This window comes from Oenanthe melanoleuca, chromosome 1A, assembly GCF_029582105.1.
Source record: "Oenanthe melanoleuca isolate GR-GAL-2019-014 chromosome 1A, OMel1.0, whole genome shotgun sequence".
NCBI classification, from domain to species: Eukaryota; Metazoa; Chordata; class Aves; order Passeriformes; family Muscicapidae; genus Oenanthe; species Oenanthe melanoleuca.
The window spans coordinates 48,543,441-48,566,190 of record NC_079334.1 but is presented as its reverse complement, the minus strand read 5'-3'; positions in this window follow the sequence as shown (position 1 = coordinate 48,566,190).

The window sequence follows — 22,750 nt, the reverse complement described above, 5'->3', positions numbered from 1 at the left end:
GGAAAGAGCTCAGTGGATACTGACTCTAAACAACAGAGAAGGAAAACTAAGGAACTCAATTGCTCAGACTGTGTCTGTGGAGTCTTAGGGCAAATCTGCAACACTGGCATTTAGTCATGAGCATCTTTGCCAGTCCTTTTGTCCAACAGCCTCAGTACTTTGTAAGCTGTGGATTGGTGGAGTAAAACTATTTCTCCCATGAAGAAATAGCCATGGTGATGGAAGGACAGGTATGAATGTATAACTGATTTTGCAATAGAGTTTCTGCTACACAGCAGGAAATCCTGAAGTGTAGTCTTAATCTTAGGCTGTAATCCTCTGTGGCTTTATTATTTGCTGCCTCTCAAGGAAGGATAGCACTAATTAGATTATTGACATTTGCATTTATCACTGATTACATTTTAATACCACTTACTTTGTTCTTCATCTCGCTTGGTTTAATTATCAGTTCAAGGATTTGATGAAAAGTCAATAGCTACTTTCACCAGTACACCCCTAGTCCTTCCTAGGATTATTTTCCCCAATATTCCTGTGAAAGTTGTCAAAACTTGCTCTCTGAAAACTGCTGGATCATTTCTGTTATATTAAAGGTTTGATTCTTACAAAGATTCATACAGAGTTTTGAAAACACTGAAGAAACAAAGGTAATAGCCTTCCATATCAGAAGGGAAGTGTGTTATAGGACATGAACTTCATGTTTTCTGTCCTTTTATTTGCTTCTATTCTTTCAGTGGGACTTAGTCTTCATGATGAATAACTCCTATGCTAACCTATAAAACTTCCTGACACCTTGTACTTTCATATTCTCTCCCTTAATATTACTTCTTGATCTCCCCTTTTACAGCTTGTGGAAGGGCAATTCACTTTTGTGGCACTGCTGGAAAAGCAGCCCATGGAGGCCATATGGCTGTTAAGCCTCTCAGTCATCAGGGTAAGTGATCCCATTAAAACTATATTTAGCTGGCATTAGTCCAGCCTTGTGAGCTGTGACAGCAATGTCTCTGTGACTGTCAAGGCAGCAGAATAAGATGTGGGGCTTACAGAGGGTCTGTAGCCTGTACTGCACAGCATATTGGTTTCTGAGACCAGAAATCCATGGGAGAAAAGAAAGAAAGAGGCAGAAACTGAGGCAGCAAATCTATTAACTGGTTATATAACCTCAAGAGGTTGTAACAAGGAAAAAAAGGAAAGTTGAGCAAGGAAACAGAAAATGTGAGCAGCTTCCAAATGGGTTCAGTGACAGCTGATGTTTGTCTTGTATCAAGGTGCTGAAGTGGATCTTTGGACCTCCCACTGTTATATGACATACATTTGTCTTGGCTGCTACATAGCCAGAGTTTCAGATCATCATTGATTTTACAGGATCAGGGATCCTAAGAGAGATAAGACAAAGGGTATGAAGACTGCAGGCAAAAAATTGTCATAACCCTGAGAATGCCTACTTGTAGCATGTCTTGAGAGCAGAGAACAAATTCATGTTTAACTTTGTTGTTCCCCAGAGGTTCTGACTCATGCTGTGCATGCTAAATTACCCATGCTTGTCTAACATTCCTGGTCCAAAAAGCACCTAATATGAATGCTGCTATCATTTTCTTAGTCCACAAAGTTCTGTGGATACCAGGGGTATCTGCCAAAGGGTTTTTGTCAGCCATCTCTGTCTTACTAATATTCTCCCTCTATGACCAAGGGGTTTTTTTGGTTTTTTTTTGTTTGTTTTTTTTTTTTTTTGGTTGGTTGGTTTTTTGTTTTGTTTTGTTTTTTGAGTTTTTGGCTTTTTTTGAGTCCAGGGGAAACATAATACAACACTGGTGTACATTGTAAATTTGGCATAGAGTAAACCTAGAGGACATCCCCTTGAGTGACCTGCCTTTGTGAATCTGAAGTCTTTCCTGAAAAGCAGTTTAAATTACAAATCAGAAAAAGCATAGAAGGGAAAGAAGGTGCTAAAAAGGTGATTAATTTGTGGGACGTCCATGTTTGCTAGCTGTATGGGCATCTGTCTTTTTGTTATTGCATCACTCCAAATGTACCCCTCACCCTCCAATTTTCTCCCTGATCCCATTGGATGGCTGCCTGGTGTTTCATCTCCATCTGAGCTTAAAATCAGAACATTGTCTAACAGAATTCCCCAAGTAAAACAGAGAGATGTGGGAGCAATCTTCAGTTCCCCATGGCAGAGGTTTTTAATCTAGATTACAAGTTTTTCAGGGGTCATTTGAGTATGAATGCCCTTATTTGGGTCTTTACACCATACAGATTTACATAGCCCTTTCCAGAGTAGGGAAACATTTTCATATTTCTGAAAATTCCTAATCCTACAAACTAGGATCCTACTAACCTTGTCCCCACCTCACTCTAGGAAAAATTTTGGAGCATTTTGGAGCAGATTCATAGAGATGCCCCTGAGAAGTATGGCAGCAGGTCCAATCCTAAGGGAGCTCTTAGGGAAATTCCAGACTCTTCATAGAAGCACAGCATTTCTCTGCCATCACAGAAACAAATAAGTGCATGAGGAAAAAGTTAACACAAATTTTTTACCTGAAATTACCAGTAACATACTTGTCTCTGGAACAGATGAGAGGTGCTTAATAGACTGAGTAAAACACAGCTGCTGAAAACCTGTGAAAGATCCATGCCTTTCTGGATCACTGGCTAGTGGCAATGTGAGATTTCATAGAGCATCTCAAATAGGTTTTGATTTTTATTGGAGTGGGCATCTGGTAGCAAACTACTGGATGTTTGCAAAATTGAATTTGTCATCCTCCTACTCCCAGGGCAGTGAGTATGAGGGAGTCCCTCATGTAAATTTGTTTTATTAATTTATTTTATTTGCTTACAGACTTACAGAGCTCTCTGACAAAAATCAGGATTCCTTTAGCTCCTGCATCTGCATTCTGGGCTGAGATCAAAGACTTTTTTCAATGTGATTTGTAGGATGAAGTAACAAAGAGTAAAAGGAAGTAAAAGCAGACAAACAGAGAAAGGAAAGGAAAGTTCCACAGGCAAAGATACCAGTAATTGTAACACATTTTAGCCATGTGGACTCCCCAGCATTAGCATTAGCTCTGCCTGCATAGGGAGCTAGAGATGAAGAGAAATAAGGAACTGGAAGTAACATATGGGAATGTCATGGGTGGTGAGTATGGAACACTGAGGTGACACTTTTGCAGCAGTCATGGACCATCAAAAGAAGGAGAAATGAAAGGAAACATCTCAGTTACCTTTGATTGGCAGATAAGTGCAATGTTAATCTGACAATTGCTTTGCAAGTCCTGTTAAGGCTGTTTCAGGCTCCTGCAGCCTGTTCAAGCCTTGTGAATATAGGCAGCCTGATCCTGTACATCCTGTATAATGCAGGAGTGCTATGTCACTCCCAAGTACTAGTTAGCATCAGATGTTTCCTGCATGCTCAGTGTTTTATTCACTTGGTTTTACTGCTACCTTAAAACATTAAATACTACAGGTTCACATGCCAGTCAGTAATGGGTGATGTCTGCAGGAGTATCCACTAACAAAGTTAAAACACTCTTCTTAATAACGGTGTTAATAAAATGTTTAAACTCTTGAAAATTTGAAAAAAGAAAATTAAAAGAGGAGCAATTGTTTTGCTTAATACAGAAAGTCTTAAAATCAATTAATTTTTAGGCCTTCAGGTAAAATTTCTTCACAGAAGTCCAAGGAGGTCATGGAGACATGGAAAGCTGCTGTTATCTTAAACTTTCTTAGGAACAAGGTACCATCTAGTCCTTCATATCTTATCTATCTCGTTATTTTTTCCTAAAGGCCAATTAACCTTTTAAAGCCCAAAGGGCACCTCTTGCCTTAAGCATGACATTAAGATCAGGTGTAATCATAGATGACTCATTTAATTGTCATGGTAATTGCTATAATTTTTATAATACACCATGTTTAAAGGTCTAACTAGCTAAGAACTATAGTTTAATGAAGAGTACAATTTCACTATAGGCAACACTCTTAATGATGCCTGTAGTTCACACTACTGCTTTTACTTTCTTCAGCTGCCAAATCTGAAGTATTTTAGCATATGTCCAGTCCTGATGGTAACCTAAAGCTATTCATTGCAATTTCACTTTCAGTGGTCCAGTCATTTCCAAAAAGAAAATAAAATTATAATGTGTCTTGAGTTAAAATTTTTACTTGAAAACCTCCTGCACCCCAATTCTTTGGCATAAGTAATTAAAATTGGCAGTTCACTTATTCTTGTGAATGTGCCTGTGAGGTTTTAGTGAAAAATCTTCCTAGATGTAAACATATCTTTGGGAACTGGCAAATAGTGTTGGCTTTCCCAACATATTCATAATTACTAGGGGCTAATTTTCCATGTTAACAGAAGCTCACAGCCAGATGGATTGCCATGCCATGGATTGCCTTTGTACGTGGTATGGTTGAAGTGTTAAGTGAGGAGATAAGTAAGCTATATCAAAAAGCCTTGTTCTCTAACACTGAGTGGGGCTGAGGCACTGTGACACCCTTTCTTTCTCAGTTATATCTTCTCTTGCCAGGAACTCCTGAAGGAAGAAGGGTCTCTGTTAACAGATGCAGGTACATAACTTATCTGTAAGGGATTAAGGGGGTCCTTCAGCAGAGGGACAAATTCTGTTTCTCTCCAACCTCATGAGCAAGATGACATGTCTTATTTGTATTAATCTGGATTTTTAATAGTAAGAATGCTGTGACCTTTAATATGTACAACAATAATATTATTCTGTATCTTTTAATATCTATGAAGCCTCCATTGCTCTTCACTGTTTAGCACATTACTAAAAAGACAGTTAATTAAGTTATTCATTAACCTAAATAATTAGGTGAATATTTAGTGTTTGGGTGCACTTGTACTGTAAGACAGTGTAGGTGGGAGCCCATGGGAGTCACAGCTGAATAGTGTGTTCAAGATTCCCAGACACCAGAAGTGCATGTTCCACAGTCAAATTATCCCACCAAAATTATCCCTTCTGCACACTGGTAATGTGCTCTTCAAAAATCTTTCTTTCTTCCCAAATCTCATTTTCTCTATTTGCAGTGCTGGAAGAAAATCAGTATAGGGGATCTGTTATAAAATTATAAATGCTAGAAGCATCTATGTAATTAATTAATTAATTAAATCCTTTCCCCCAGTGTGCAATCCATTTAACCTGGATGCTATCAGAGGATTTTTCTACCCATCTTGCTTCTGCTGCAGCCTTTTCCAGACAAATGACTTCACTATCACAGGTAGGACACCTGGTGTCCATCAGAGCTGCTCTATCACTCCCCTCTCAGCTGGACAGGGGAGGAAAAAATAATGAAAATCTTAATTAATTCTGATGTGTTTATTTTTTTTGTACAGTTTAAGGTTATCTCTTTGTATGTCTACACAGTTCTGATTTTCCTCTGTACCATTCTTATCTTCAAAATTTATGTTGTTGGCAAATTGCATTAACAAAGTTATTTTGCTGCCCAGATTATTAATGAAAACATGAAGAACTCACTGCCAATGATTATCTTTAGAAGCCTTTGTAACTAATCTCTCTGACAGCCAACATCTCCTTCTTTGGCATGACTCACAGTGTCCCAAACCATTAGATCAGTTTCTACTCACCTTAATTAAATAACAGTCTTAAGAACATTAACCCCTTTGTTTCCTTCCTAATTATGATTGTTTCCATGTTCATATCCTGGTCTCCAATGACTTGATTATATTTGTCCCTAGGAAGAGAGGAAAACAAGTTGGAACACGATAAATTGTGATTCATTATGACATAGCAACACTATGTTATTATTTTTTAAACATAAGGTTAGTCCAAAACGGGTTGGTCACTGTTGCTGTGGACTCCTCATCCCTAGAGATGCTCAAGAATCATCAAGACAACACCCTGAGCAATTTGCTCTGATTAGATTTGCTTTGAGTTGATGGAGCAGGGCGTGAATACTGGACAATAACCTCTGGAAGTATTTCAAATGCAAATATTTAACAATTCTTTTTTTAACATCATGATCCTTGCTGAAATCAGAGGCTAATGCATCTTAATGTTTTTTTAATTCTATTCTGTTCTCCCATTACAGTTGTACTTCTTTTCTTGTTCTCCCTCATGTGTAAGATGAAAGTGCTTGAACTGTATTTGCAGCATGTTTTTGCTTTCTTATTTTTAAATAGTGTGGAAACACAAGTACAGTTATATATGTTCATAAAACAGTATGGTCTTAATAAATAAGTAATAGCAAAACACTGATTAATGAGGTCAGAACTTGAACCATCAAAGTGAGAAAGACAGTAGTTGTTGAAATAATTCACGGAAAAGTTTGAAAAAAAAGACTATAGAAATGAATAATCCTTCCATGTCATAGAAATCAAGCTTCTTTGGCAAATCAGATTTATATCCATATGTGTGTCTCACTTTTTGTACAAAGATATGCAGAAATTCTTAAAAGATAATAAAATGCTTCTGTGAAAGAAAAGATCAAGAGACATCAAGGAAACCATTCTTACAAGATACTATTCTTAATAAATCCTGAAGCTTCTTCCCAGAAGCTTTGACTGTCTGTGATCCTGCAGACTGCAGGTGGAGCAGAAATGAAGTTAGTGAAAATATGACTAAGCAAATGTCCCTATAATTTTTTCTTGTTTTTAGAAGTACAGAATCAACTTAGGAGTTTTTGAGGTAGTCTGATAACAAAAAATGGCAATTATTTCTGTTAACATCCTGGTAAAAAATCCCAGCAGACAATTGGGCTCTCAGAATTGGTGCTGAGTACCTGAACTTGGCTCTGTCTTGTCAATCACTTACTTTAATTTGTTATCCATCAGAGTCTTCCTGTGACTGTTCCCCTTTTGTAGCAAAATCATGCCTTGGGAGATTTTACTGTGCCAAATCGACCTGCTCACACAGAGATTGCTACTCTGCTGCTATTTAGAAAACTGTTAGTTCAGCATCATTGCAACCAGCACGAGTCATCCAAGACAAGGACTGAATGCTGAGGATACAACACAGACATTCAGCTAATTTTAAATTACTTGCAAGCATTTAAAATATTGGGCCAAAACAGTTTTCTTGCTCAAAATATCTTTCCAACTAACCATGCTTATTTAAAACATGCTTACAGGGAAATAAAATTTTTCTTGTCACATCTTACTTAGTCTGAACTTTAACTATGAACATTTTCACAGCTCCAGAGAGAATTCTCTTCAAGCTCCATTTGCAAATTGCAAATACTTCCTAGCAGATTCATCCTGCTACAGCCTCCTAGTCATAGGAATTATCTTTTAACTTAATTCTTCAGACTGAAGTATGTCCCAAAAAGTTCTTTCACAGCCATCTTCCAGTCAAAATCTCACCATCCTTTCAAATTCTTCTAAAAAATCTGTGATATCCCATAAATGTATTAGATGACCTCAGAAAGGACCTCAAACTATTGTGGTCAGATACAGGCATGTTTGAGGCCCTTATGGAGCTATAAAAATGCCATCTTTCTTATCACCCAAGCCTTTTGCTTCTGAATATATTTTTTCCCATAAATCAGAGTTGTAGTTCATGATCAGTCATGTCCAATATTAATTGTGATAGAGGGACAAATGTCAAGAGCTGGATTTCTTTTGCTGAAGTTCTGCTTGTTTACAAGGAATGTATGACAGTGTTTTCTTGCATATATTAAACAGGCAATTTCTTTCCTTTCAAATGTCACATCTGAACATTTTGTCAGTCTGAGACAGAGAAGCTCTAATTTTTACTGCTTCTTGAAATCTTTTTATTTGCTGAAGGATTGTACCATTGCCTTTGGCCTCAAATGCATGTGGATATCCAGCAGTGTAGTGTCCTAGCTTCTGATCAGGCTCCTGTTGCTTTGAGAGGTGTTTTGAGTTACTCTCTGTGGACAGACTTGATTATTAGTTCCACTGACCTAACACATCCACCATCTGTGAATGAGCCTGTTATTCTGTATTTAGCCAGTGACCCACTGCCCAGAAGCTGTTATTACCTTTCAGCACTATTTTAGACAACACATTACTCTAACACAGCTTTTACAATTGACTCATTCAAAATATCTCTTTACCTGACCTGAGGCCTGAGTCTCATGGCAAATTTTTCCATCCTCACTAGGTTACTGAAACCTCTGTAAACAGCAGGATAGATTGAATGAGTCACTCCAGTTTAATCCCTTCTGTGATATTTTATACTTCTATGCTAATTGTATGAATAATTTATTTCATCTTTTTTCTGCCAGCATCCAGTCACTGATCATGCAACAGATACTGAATTTCACTGCAAACTAAAATGGAACTGCATTGTAAAAAAATCTTTCTGTATCTCTGTTAAATTAATCTAGATTCTGGTTCAGAAAAAACTTAAAAGGTTAAAAATGATTGCCTATAATGTTTAAACATTTTATGCTTGAGGATGGACCCAAAGTCAGCAGTTAACCCAAGTAGGTTTTGCCAGCTACTGCCTTCCTTCACTTGCACTAGGGTATGTTTTCTTAGTTGCTCCAGACAGTGTGATACTCTCAATTTGCCAGTGTTCATTTAAACAACATGTTGAAGAAGATTCATGTAACTTAACATCACTGTGAAAGGCTTTATTCTGCCCAAAACCTGATGTGTGATGGCCAGCTAGCACTCAATACTCCCAGAATTTATTTAGAACCTAACAAGGCCTTTATGCTTCAAATGTATCTTTCAGAGCAATGGATATTTTTCTCATGTTTTATCTAATTTGACACGTCTTCATTTGTTTTGTATGGACTAGAAACATTTTCTTTCCCATCATTCCACTATTTTTTAAAATTCTTCTATAGAAGTTCTAGAGCCCATGATGATGTTTAGAAATAAGCATACATAACTTCGTGTAAACAGTAGCAATTCTAAATTCAATGTATCAGAAAAGGTTTTGTTTCATTATATAGCTTAATAGAGAAGTTAGAAATTTTTCTCTCTCTCTTTCCATCATCTGCTAATAATAATGAAAAACAAAAGTATGGGAATAGCATGTTTTTCCTCTCAAAGCAAAATGTATCTTTTTTTATACTGTCCTCAGTATCATAAATCAGAGACTGTGGTAGGCACTGAGGTGCAGTGCTCAGTAAAAACCCTTAAGTGCAAGAGCACAGTAAAGTATTGGGGTGTAGAAGCTTCAGAAGTCAGCTGGAAATGCTAAAAACATTTCACCAGGGGCACAAGTACAAGCTCCCAGGAGATAAGCCAAGGACAGATGTCCTGGAACACAGCATGCACGTGTCTAATTCTACCCCACATTTGTGTATGACCGTCTGTGTGATTCTGGGATGTGCTGGACAATTCCTCTCATGGTTTCAGTCAGAGCAGTGCTCTGAGGAGCACTGATGGCAATGTACATCTTGGCCATTTAGAGGCACAGTAAAGCCCCCAGCTACCATGGCAATCAGCAAACTACTCCCAGCATGGGCTTGCTTCTCCCCACTTTTACAGCTCTGCTCTTGCTGGACACCCAGCACAAGGGGTCATAGAGAGCCCCAAAAGTGACAGGCAGCAACACAGCAGCATTTTGAGAGAGTCACTTTGGGACTTCTCTAAATCAAGAGAAAAATTATTTAAAAACCTCTGCACCACCCCCTGTGTGAGAACAGGAATATGGTGCCACTCTGAACTACACCTTGGACTGCTCCTTGAAACTCTGATAAATGTTGTACTGTTGGTAGATTAGAGGTTCAGTGCTGTGTGAGAAGGGAAAATATTCATCTCTGGACTGCTTTAACACAATGTTGCTGGCATTCAAATATTGGCAGAAACTGAGGCACATTTGCTGTATTTAAATGGTCAGTGGAGAACTGGTAACCATTATACTCAGTTAATGTAACACTCTGGTCTGTTCCAATTTCCTGAGGTACAAGATTATGTTGCTACTTCTACTCAAGAATGACAATTTTATTCTTTTTTTAGTGGTATAAATTATAATCCTGGAGCCTGAAAGTCCCACTTAGCTCCTATCTACTCTTCTGTTTGAAGAGTAAACTCTGACATTCTTCAATAAAGAAATATATAAGCATTTTCAGGCTAAAAAATTTTGAGAAATCTGTGGAGAGCTTTAGTGCAGCTGGTGTGAATGAAAATCTTTCTGCTGATGATGGTGTGATCCAGGCAGGATGCCAACCTTGACTTTCTCCCAGTGAGAGCTTTACCAACTTGTTATCAAAACTGGTCTCTACTTAAGCCAAAGCTTCAGGGCAACAATTCCATCTGTGATTTGAAACCTTAACTATTCATTTTGCCCACAGAGCTCAGCTGCAAAGTGATATGGAACAAAAAGATTAAAACCCTCTTTTTGCTATTACCCCCTCCCCAGAGATTAAAAGGCAGCCAGGCAGCCAGTGGATTTGACATTCATCTGCACATCCTGGGGACCCAAGAGTCACTGATTGGATTTCCCTGCCCTTGCTTTGCACTGCCTTCCAGAAATCCCTTCCCTCTCAGCTGCACTGAATCAAATGGCCCTGCTCTAGCTGATGGACTGGAACAAGTTGCAGAGGGAAAAGAAGGATGAAAACCACTTTAAATAGAAATAAAAAAATCTTTATTATTTTTCACAATAAAGACACTGATCAAAAACTAGGTAGCACTTAACAGTCCTAAGAAAGATAAAAATAACAATAAATGAAAGAGAGAAAATATATATTATTTCATGTCTCTCTGAATTAAGGAGATATTTACCCCCCCAATATTAAATATTAGCAAACATTTTTAGTATTTATATTTAATCAATTCATAGTAAGATTTCACTTAAAGAGAGATATAATAATTAGAAAAAAAAGCAAAACCTATTCTGGTATTCCATACTTTGAAATCACTAACATTCAAGTGATGAAAAAAAGTGAGACTGTCACTGAATTGGGTAGCATATTTGAAACAGAATTATTTGTAGTGCAGTTTCATTGACACTTGATACGGGATCTATACAATCAAAATAAGTATTGAAAAAATATGAAGAGACATAAAAGAGTCTTTAACACAGTTATTTTATTGTCAGAACAGGTTTTGGCAACCCAGATTTCAACATATCAAATAATTTGGTTTTCAATTGCACTTAACCCCTTTTTTTGGGGGGTGTGGGGGGATGGAGAGAGGATGAGGAGAATTTTCTCTTTAAATTACTGATCTAGAAATATTAGCTCCAAAGGAAAAAATAAGCTTGTCTCACTGTGTCCTGGGAGGGGTTTTGTGATGGCCATCTTTCACCCAGCAGTAAGCAACAACTTACTCTGCTCACATGCAGTAAAACCTTGTGTTTTGTCTCTGCAAGGGAGCTAAATGAGAGTTGTAATCCTCTTCTGCTTTAGTGCAGCAGTGGTAGCTATTTATAGAACTGCTCTGGTGATGGGTGGGCATTACAGATGGCTCTGTCTCACCACAGAACTAAATTAAGTAATTTGTTTCTGAAGGGAGGTTTATTTATTGACCTCAATAAAGTTAATCTTGCTTTTGCCTAGAGCTCAACACACAAGTGTAATCCAATGGGTTCATTTCACCTTCTCTATGATTTTTATATCTTTAAATCCCTAGGTTTGTTTCTCTTTAGATCCTTTCTGTTTAAATGTAGGTCTCATTTCAGACCCCAGTGCTTTAGGCATTTTTTCCCGTGTCTTTTTCTGCGAGTGTTTTGATTTAAGTGCCTGCTAGGGAGCTCTCTGACCAGTCAGAAACCCTTAAATGCCATGGAAATAGCCTCGTGGATGAACTCCCCTCACCAGAGAGCCTGTTGCATTGAAATGGAGGATGGGAGCAGCCCTGCCATCCCTGGAGACCTCCAGAGCAGTTTTCTCCCAGCTGCTTTGGTGGTGTGCAGTCAGGGGCTGCTGCTGGACAGTGCCTTGGTCACTCCTGGGACCCAATGCTGCTGAAGCTGCCCTTGCAAAGTGACACCGTGGCAGCCAGGTCCTCTCCTGCCCTGCTGGGGCAAATCTGGTCTTCCCCATGTCTTGATGATTCTCACTGACATCATGGCATCTACAGTGCTGCTGTGTGTACTCCTAGGATGTCTCTCACTCAACTTTTTAACTTCAGGAACAGAAAAAATAAAAACTATTCATGAGGCCCTATCCAGAGCAGCATGTTATCACATAACATCATGACCTAAAATTCACACACAAAGGTAAAAAATGAAGGAAAAACCACTACACTCTACTGAAATTCACAGTATGTGAATTTCACATACTATGACACTAATATGTGAACACTATGAATCCCTCAATACCATGCTACAGGTAAATGACATGCTGACTAACTAAAAGTTTTTGTTCCAAATCTCAGGAATTGGTCCCTACAGTAAAAATTCAAGATAAATGAAGATGGTTTGAGGAAACAGTAGGGCTTCACTGCTGCACATATGGATACAGTTCTTGATTTGACCATGACAAGTTCACAAACCAGGACAACATGGTTTGCAATCACTTGCTCCTAGCATAAATATGAAATTGTATTCAAGATATCTCTGCTTTTTTACCTCTTTTTCCTTTTGGTGGAATATTTGCACAAAATGCTAAATTTGGTAATCTTACCTTACATATTGAACTCTTTCTTTTGCTTCCACAATAATTTTTCAAGTCTTCTGTTCACTGTGAAAATTAATTCAAAGATCTATTGAATGTACAAAGGTATAGTAGGGAAAATAGGCATTTTCTTTTAGTAATATTATGATTCCTGAATCTAGGCCTTCTGTGGAAAATTGATCTAGCCCTTATAGCAACCCAGCAGCATTTACAGCAAATTGCATTTTTTATTATTTTTAACATGTAGTTCATAAAGTAGTACCCCCATTTCTTTTTTTTTTTTTTTTTTTTTTTTTTTTTTTTTTTTTTTTATGTTAATTTTTTTACACTCTAGGAAAAAAAAGGAACTCTCTATATTGCCGGGAAGACCCTGATGTCTGCCCAGAACAAATATGACCCATAATTTATTACACTTTTCCAAAACCCAGGAAATTTATAGCACATAGAATGAGATTCCCCTGCCCATAGCAAGAACAGTACTTGACAAAAGTGCCTGTTTTTCTCCAGCAGTTGTGCAAGGAATGCACACCTTGGTCTTTGGGTTGTATATAAGAAATATAGTTGGGGTTTTTTTTTAAATTTTAAGTGACCATTGCTGTGGAAAATGCCTTTTGTGGTTGAATGTGTTTGGGTGACACACAACACACAATTTCTATTACATCTATTGTTAATCACTCATATTTGAGCTAATTCCAGTCTTCATACCTTTAGTTCTGGATGTTATACCTTATTCAGTTATAAAAGCTATAATGTAATTTAAATATTACAGTGTTTAAATGTTTTGCTGTATTGGTGGCTTGCTACTGCCATACTAGAATGAGGAACTACTATAATTTTATGCTACCTTATTAAATTTATATTTGAGATGAGTTTCTACTTAAAAATTATTTTTATTTGGTCTATAAAAAGACTCACAATTTTTCCAGGTACACAGGAACTGTTAATTTCTATTGAGTCTCCGGTCTTTTTGTGCCAGAAACTCAATGTGGTCAATAAAAAGAGATAATTTCTGAGTCCAAATTCTTTTCTTATATTAAAGAGGAGTTTCTTTCTGTTTGGAAAATCACATCTGCTCAAGACACAGACTACCATGACCTCTTATGCAATAGCATAAAGTCATTTTTTGCCAGAGGAAAAATCAATCAATGTTGTGTTTTACATATTAATTTTAGTCATACTCATTCTGCCATATAAAACACTGTGACAATCAACATCATATATGTTCTGATTTTATTGCTTAAGTGGAATCCACTTAAACCTGCCAATGATTTTTAGTCATGGTCTAGCTATTGTAGTAAAAATTCCCTGAATATTGAAATGTTGCCTTGGTCACATATAACCAGCATAATTTTTCTTATAAATTTTGGGTAACCATAGAAGAATGTTTGAGAAGAATATTTATGCACTTGAAGATTTTTCTTTTGTTTTTACATTAATTAAGTACAGAAATTTGTTGGAAGATAAAAAGTAAAAAATTTCAGGTGAAAACTGAAATTTTGGGATAATTATTTCAGCTGTTTCTCCTAATGATGTTTACTACTCAAAATTAACATTAAATAAATCTGTAATCTGCAAAATTAGGTAATCCTAACCCCGTTCTTTTAAAAGCACGAGGTTTGCTCTTGATTTCAGTAGCAATAAACAAAAGCCTGAGTAGAGCAGTTTTGCTTGGAAGTGAGGTTTGATTCTTCAAGACTTGCCCTCAACTTTTGTCCCTGGTAAATGAAGTCCCTGGATGGGCTATAATGAAAAATCCATCTGTCCTACAGGAATTACCCAAACCTTTTTCCAATCTGTTCCCTGTGGATTTTGAAGGTCCTGCACAATTCCACAAAGGACATTTTTCTGCTGACCATGAAATCATGCTTGAACAAATCCTGCAGCTTAGATGGGGATAGCCTCTACAGGGCATCATGACTGTCACTATCTGCTCAGTATAATTTTTTCCTATCCTTAGGAGAAGGATTGCTCTGCTGAAAAGAAAAGAATGCAGCTAGGCTATGTGGCAATGTAATTTCCACATTTCCTGAGTATCAAAATATAGATAAGTATATTGTGCCTGGGAGGCATTAATTAGATTCCTGTGATAGGTGCCATGGTTTTACTGAGTGCTTTGTTCTCTATTTATTTATTTATTTGTACTGAAATTCCTAGTTAAGCCTCAAACACTTTTCCTACAATCCTCTTGTGCATAATTACATAGTAAGGGATAATTCCAGAGCAAAATACTGATCCCGTAGATGTCACTCACAAAAATTAGGTCAATTGCCTCAGTTGTCAGAAGGCCAAGCTAAAACAGCTTGGCTGGAGCTCAGCTTGAGCCCTGAGCTTTTGACCTGGCCCTACATATGCTTTTAACATCTCAACATATATGCTACTTTCTCTATCTTCACCAGCAACAAATAATAATCAAAGGTGGGCCAAGCTTTGTTGTTTAGGTGTGAGATCAAGGGACAGCCAGCAATCTGGTAGGTGTTCAGACTGCACATCAGGGCTGCCAGAGCTGCTTCTGAGCAGGTGCTTATGAAAGAAAACTTGAGAAAGTGGAGGCAAGAAATAAATTGCAAGATTTCCAATGGGATTTGCACCTTCTTTTCCTGGATTTGATATATAATACTTTGTATCCCCATAAAAACTTGTTCACACAAGCTTTAGAGGATAAATGAGTTTTCAGAAGTGAAGAGTAACAATACTGGTTATTTAAATGCACTTCTTAATTTTCCTTTAAAGACTAAAGACTACAAAATACCACCAGATTATTCACATATTAATAATGTATTTTGCTTATCTGATATTTGCATGGCTTCAATCTAAAAACAAGAGAAAATAAGCCTCAGAATGACCTTTTTTCTCTTGAAAGACATTACAGAATGAATTAAAAATATGTTATTCTTGTAGAAAGTCTACATCAATAATGAATTACCTAAAGAGATAAAGCATTTATTGTTTCCATGCCTGTTATTTACAGCTTTGCTATTTAGACATGTACCACGCCCTATATACAGCCCTGTGAAATGGAGCATCCTTCTCAATAATCAGCAAATTAAAATAATATTAGGTCCTTACAGCAACTAGCAGACACAATCCCTCTTCCCCTAAAGACTGATATGCATTTTCTCTATCTTTCCTCCAAAATCAACATTTACTGGGGACATTAAAAGGTTATGTCCCTATAATCCATGGCAAACAACTTTCATTCAAGCCCCCTCTACTGTCAGATGCACTGTAATCCTTCTTTCATTTTATCAAATATAATCCTGCTTCTCCATTAGATACCAAAATGCAGCTCTGCTGCTGCTGCTGCTGCTAGGACACAACTGCCTTCCCCCACCAGCTTCATCTGTAACACAAAGGAACTCCTGGCAGCTGTGGCACAGGTTAACTCTGCAGCCCACATTTCATTTTTATCAGTTGGAGCAGCTCCAAGCAAAATAGATAAAGGTGCAAACATGTTTATTTTCATTTTAATGAACCAGAGCTAGGTTTCTCTGTTATTAACATTCCAAACTAACTGGTTTGTCTGATGCAGAGGAATGTGTGTCTTCTGTAGTATTTGTGTTTTGGATTTTCTTTTCTGGCTATAAATTGCAGTAAAGAGTGCAAGATTGAAAACATATGCTCCTTTGTAATTTAATATGAGGAGTTTGTTGTAATTTACGAACCATTAATGTTGAGTTCACTGTACTAGCAGGTCATCAAAACTCCCTACATTGTATTACCATCCAATATTCAATTTTCTATCTTGAGTTATTCTTTATTAAAACATGAAGTGAATCACTGTATAGCAGGCAGTTTGCCAGGCAAGAAGTTATTAAACCAAATGCAGGAGGCATAGATTTAACTGTGGTATCCTCTTTTGTGCTCTGATTAGTGACAAGATTTGTCAGAACTCCTGCTTTAGCTTTCCATGTGACTTACAGCCCAAAATGCTCCCAGCCCCTCAGCAAGGTTTCATCAAGATAGCTGCTTTTCAAAGACATCTGACTTTTTGTTTGTTTTCTTGAGACCTGAAAAGCTCCTATGCTGCATTAATTTTTATGTACAGAAATGGCAGCCACCTTCAGTGCTGTCAAAAGGATATATTCCCTGTCTGACTCAGAGCATGGTTATAATAATGGAATTTCTTATTATTTAACCACCAGGATTATTAAGTGAGGATCCCATTGTATGCTCTGCCTGCTAGATTTCCTGCTGCAAAAGAAAAATGGCATGGAGTGTTCTTCTTTCTCAGAAATTTGATTACATTATGCAGAACTCGACATCATTGAAACAACTTGCTCTAATGGGAACAAGCATTTCTCTCCTTATGTTCTATCTGCTCCCCTTGACTTTAGACACTGCAAGCTGAAAAGTGTCTCATGCTTTCCTAGAGGGCCCAGGGAATACTAAAACCAGCCATTCAGTATTGCTGTCACGCATCCTGTGAAACAGATGCTGACTGCCAAGAGGGGGAACATGACATGGGCAACAGTACACTGACAGATAAATGTGACAGTGGTAGGAGGAGGTCTTTCTGTTCCTTCAAGTCAAAGGAGATTCATCAGTGAGAAATCCGTAAGGAAAGCAGCAAAAAACACCAATGAGGTCTCTGAGACAGAGAGACATAACCAGGCTAAGAAATCATCTAAATTAAGGAGACAAAACTGATGGGAAGAGCACACAGAGAATCTAGATTACTTGGAAGTCATGGAAATAGAGAAAATGCAAATTTTCATCCTTGCTGGCCACGGTCTGTTCAGTGAAGAATGGTATGAGAAGAGGACTCTCTTCCAGTATAGCATCTAGATGGTAACAAGGAAACAAGATGGGTTTTTTCTCACATAGTGTATTTATGCTGAAAACCTCCATGCTTAAGGATGTGAATGTTAAAAGTTTGTATTGATTCAAGGGAGGGCTTGATGGGTTTCTGAAAAACAAATCATCTGTGTTAAAGAATATAGAGAATATAGCACAGACAGTATGTGAATGTGGTTAGAGATTAGAGGGTCCTTGAGAAACTCATTGCATTGCTCCTCCCACTCTTATTAGTCTTTCATGAGCATCAACATTTGGCTGGTGTCAGCAACAGGATACTGGATTTATAGGAAACTGTAATCTGTTCTAAGACAGCAACTTCATCTTCTGAATGTGAACATCAAAAATGTTTACCATGGATTTCAGAAAACATGCAAGACTAATGAAATTTAATTAATTTCAAACAACAGATTCACCAAAGCTTTGCTTAGCTCAGATGCTGTTAATTTCAGAAAGCAATCAAATTGAGTGGGTTAACTTTAATGATTTTCCTTCTGAAATTACTTCTGAAATGTTGATTTTTTTCATGCACTTTTGAAAAAAATCTACATCATGCAAGTGATGCAAGGCTTATCTTGGTGGCTGTGATTAGCTGTGACAGGTTGAAAGTAATTTAGAAAGCTTAACAGGATTTGATAAATGTTTGCATTTCACCAGTTGTTAATCTTGATGAAACATTGATGTAAACCAAGTGTACTACCAAGACATGCAGGTGACAGCACATTACTGTCACTGCCACCTAGGTGCACATTCTCAGAACCACCCATACTTAACAAACTCATTTCAGGCTCTTGTCTCAGGTACCCAAAAGTGTTCTGGAGCACTGCACATTAAACAGGGCTGTCCTCAGTGCTTGTTCCCATTCTTCTTGCAAACCATCACCTGTGACAAGAGAATGAGCTGCACCTGCATTCCTGACTCATGTGCCATACTGGTATAAAGTTTATAGCCCTGTCACACCCCCCAAGGCACACCCTGAAGTCACAGAAAGGTGACCTAGAGGTGCTGCTGTGCTACCACATTGCTCAACCCCCACCAGACAAGACCAGGGAAACAGAAGGCACATGGTGGTTCCCACAGCCTGTCTCATGACATGTTTTGCACAGTCCACTCTGCTCTTTTCATCAGGTTTCTCTGCTCAGAAGAGAAGTGCAGAGTTGTCATAAATGAGAGCAGAGCACCTTTTGTGGAAGTGAGGTGAGAGGGAGGAGAACCTCCCTTACCACAGGAGGTCTCAGCATCTCCCTCTGCATCAGGAGGAGAAGTTCCCCACAGGGAGCATGCATGACTAGGGAGGTTAGCAGATCTCCACAGCCCTCAGAAACCCCACTGGGTCCTCTCTCTGTAAATGCTAACACCTCTGTTATGCTTGGTGCTAAGCATGATTCTCTTTGGTGTTGTGTGTTGTCACAGAGCCTGCTGGTTCTGCCTTTCACAGCTGCAGAAACATTTTGTCAATGCTCATGTTTAGGGAAGAAGCTGAAATGGTCTCCTCCCCCAAGGTCTCTCTCCTCTTGAATCAGAGATATTGAACTTCAGAGGTCAAAAAAGAAGAGTCAACATTTCTGAAAGCCTGACTTAGATTTTTGTCAGTTTTAAAGGTCAAGAGAGATCCTTTTTAACACTGATACAGGACTGGATTAATCTGATGCCAATACTGTTATTGGCCTGCACTGCCTCAAGGCTGTGCAATTCAGGCACTAAATTTCATTTTAATTTCCATTTGGTCTTGGAGATCAGCAGGGAATTGAAATAATTTAGCACATGTTGTAATGCAAAGGAACACATCCAAGAGGGAGGAATAAAATGCCTTCACATCAGAGATAAAAGAAGCTCTTTTCAGTCACGGTTGTTGTCTTGAAGCTAGAAATAGAAAGTCATCAGTGTGGTTTTTGTCCTGTTGTCATAAGGCAGATTTTCTAAATGATGTGAAATCCTTCTTTTATATACTTTGGGACTCAGAGCCCAAATTTATCTAACACTCAGCTTGTCTCAGCATGTGATGTTGTAGACGAAATATAGATCTTCAGCAAGAATAATTATTCTAAATCATAAAACACATTCCTGTCAAAGGCAGTCTCCAAAGGCAAAATGAGAATGTTGATGTGCAATTTTTACAAAAGCCCCATCAATACAACTTGCTTTGTTGAATATTGACTCAGCCTGTGGTTCTGCTTCTCTTGTCAATTCATCTGACAGATATGAAAACAGGTAAATTCTTTCTGTTTTCAGTTTGCCTTCCTCAGTGCTGTATCCCTGGCCCATCAAGGAGGTTTAGGTGTTCCAGGGGAAAAGTGATAATCTTTCCATCAATTTTCTATATTAAGCAGTCTCCTCTCCCCTCCAGTATTTATGAAATTAGTTCCAGTCACATTTAAGACAATGAGGCTGAAATATGGTTGAAATATAATAGTGAAAGTAAACTCTTGCTAGTATGTATATTTTTTTCTTTACCAAGATCCAAACCTAGCATTTGCACAGATTATACAGCGGGTATCTCTTCACAAAGGGGCTCAGACACCACACACCTCTCCTGCCCTGCAGAAATCAGATATTCTGGCAGCTGGAGGATGGTGCTGAAGCAGGTTAGCCCAGCTCAGCCCCCAGGCATTCAGAGAAGAGCTCCACCAGTCCCAGCAGGGACAGAGCAAATCTGCACTCACTGTCCAGACAGATCCACTTGGAGAATTTTTTATCAGTCTGCTAAAACCCAGTTTTTCAATTTGCTTAGTTGCACTCTGGATTTGGATTGTGTGCACTGTTGAGACAGGAATTCACATTTCACATATTCTCAGTTAACAAATAATTGTTTACATCTAACTAGAGTTTGAAGATAAGGCTAGAATACTATTAATGTTTAAAAAAACCCTGGTTTATATTCAGACACTATAACATTACAGACTGAACTGACCCATAAAAGGCCTTCAAATTCTAAGAAAAAAGTTCTTTTTCAAACACTAAAATTGAGGATTTTCAGCACTTTACAATAAAATCCAGAGAAAGATATATAAGTATACAGCAAAACCAGCTGTTGTATGTTTTAAAGATAGGCCTTGAACACATCACATTAATGTCACCAATAAAGACAACCTTAGGGTGATTTTCAGGCTCTGTGTGGAAGGTAAATTCTTTGTCTATGTTTGGATCTGAAAAGTTTCTCAAACTTTTTTTTTTTTTTTTTCAAGATGTCTGTGAAGAAAAAACAATGCATAGATGTTATAGGGTAGAAAAGGAAGTAGGAGAAAAATCAGGGTTCCAGGAAAGATGCAGGAACAGAACTGCAGGAGACAAAGTTAGCAGATGGCTGCTGTCTCCTGCTGTATCATATATGTGTCATTTCTGCTGTTGTACATGGTTTACAGAATTTAAAGAGTTATTTATATTTTAGGAAGTATAATATTGCTAATCTGAAGGAGGTTTTTATTATGGAATATTTTTATACATGTATGCAATACTGTGAAAATAGCTATATTTCAATTCCATCCAAACATCACTAGATGGCACTAAGAGCCCCAAAATGCTCAGTCACACGATGCAGTCATTAAACAAATGATTTAGGCTTCATTGTAATAATGTTTCCTTAAGATTTATAAGACTTTTTTACAAAAAGCAAACCACTTTTGAACACACATTTACATGACATGTTCTGACATATACTGGTTCCTAATCTCCTCAAATACCACTGTAGTCAATAAATAATTCATTAGTTGAAAGGATATGTAGCATCCTTGCACTTATTGAAAGTGGGCTGTAGCTTTTTAGTGCATCTTTGGGGTTCTTGGATTATAAACTTGTTTAATACTCGTGGTTATGTAGTGACATGGCAGTCTGAGCAATAGAATAGTTTAACACAGATGGGATCATACTTAAATAGAAATAAAGAAAATGCTGAGGACAGAACAAAATGGCACCTTTCAAACCTTTTCCAGGACTGAGTGTGCCAGCTGCCAAAGGGCTGCTGAGGAGAGTCTGATCAAAACCCAGGTCCAGGCCACCAAATGAAATGATGGGACCTTGGACACCTTTATCTGAATCTCTCCATAGCTGCAGAGTTCACATAAGCTAAAACTAAGATACAGGCTTCTTTTTCACCATCTTTCAATTTTTCCAAGCCTGAAATTCAAACATTATTGGCTCATTTCTAGCAAATCACTCTCCAATTTTTTTTTTGGCTTGAGGTATACAATTCATGCTGACTTCTGTCTTTTAAATAGTGATAAACATGAACTATTTGGGGAGTAACATGAACATGAACAGCTGGGGACTAGTCCAAACAAAGGGTTATGGCAGACATTTATCAACAGTCAGTTTTAAAATTTTTTTGAAAGATCAACCAGTGTGCAGAGAAACTTGCATGTAACAAAGAGGAGTCTCTGAGGAATATTCTTGCAATTTAAACAGTCATAGAACTTCAGGAAGGAAAGAAAAACTTTTTCTTAAGCCACATCATGAGAAAAGCATGAAGCCCATAGTAAGATGCTGGCAAATGCCATGATGTTGCCATGGCTTTTCTCTCTCCTGCTCTGTTCCTGCCTACTTTTTTATGCTTCTGGCTTATTAGACACAATACTTGAATTTTTTTTTGTTACAGGAAGTGTGCAGTTTCTGATCCAGCACAGGTGTGGTGACCAGGTTTTCTGATTTTTCTGAATGTACTGTGACTGTTTGGGAACCTTTGTGATTCTGTCACTGGACAATTACCTGCAATTTTAAGGTGCAAGCTTTGAAGATCACTTTTAACTCTGCTCCTACTTTCACTCATTATAGATAGTAATATAAAAGCATTATACTGCAAAACTAGGAGCTGCTTTTGGTAATGATAATTTCTGCATCACAAATTTAACAAAACTCCTATTTTGTTAAAGCTCACTATCCCCACATCCTCCAAATTGAAATGACCAAAATATAGCTCAAAGATCACCAGAACATCTTGACTGTGAGAATTAAAAATAGATAATATAGGATTTCTTACTGTCAAAATAAGTGAGTTTATTTAAAATGCTGTATCTTTATCATTAGTGTATAAATGTTTTCTTTATTCCCCATGGGTGTAAGTGTGAAAGAGCACATCATGCTGATGCTCCAGGGTCACAGAGCTCAGAATCCCCTTCCCCATGGCCACAACCAGACCCATCAGGTTACAGCTGCCAAGAAGACTCAAAAATCTCAGTGGTAAGGTTCTGAAGTGACAGGAAAAGTTGTGAGCAGAAGAGGGAGGGTATTATATGTTGATTAGGATTTGAACATATATTCTTCAGGAAATCTATGGAAATTAGCCTAGTTCCAAAGTAGATTTTTGATGGAAAATTTAATTTATTCCAAAACTCTTACCAGGTATCCAGTAGAAATTATAACAAATTATTTATGTTTATTATATGAAGGTAATTAGCATTCTAAAGTGAGTAAGTGGCTTTGTGCTGGGAGGTGCTGCTGAATAGTCCAG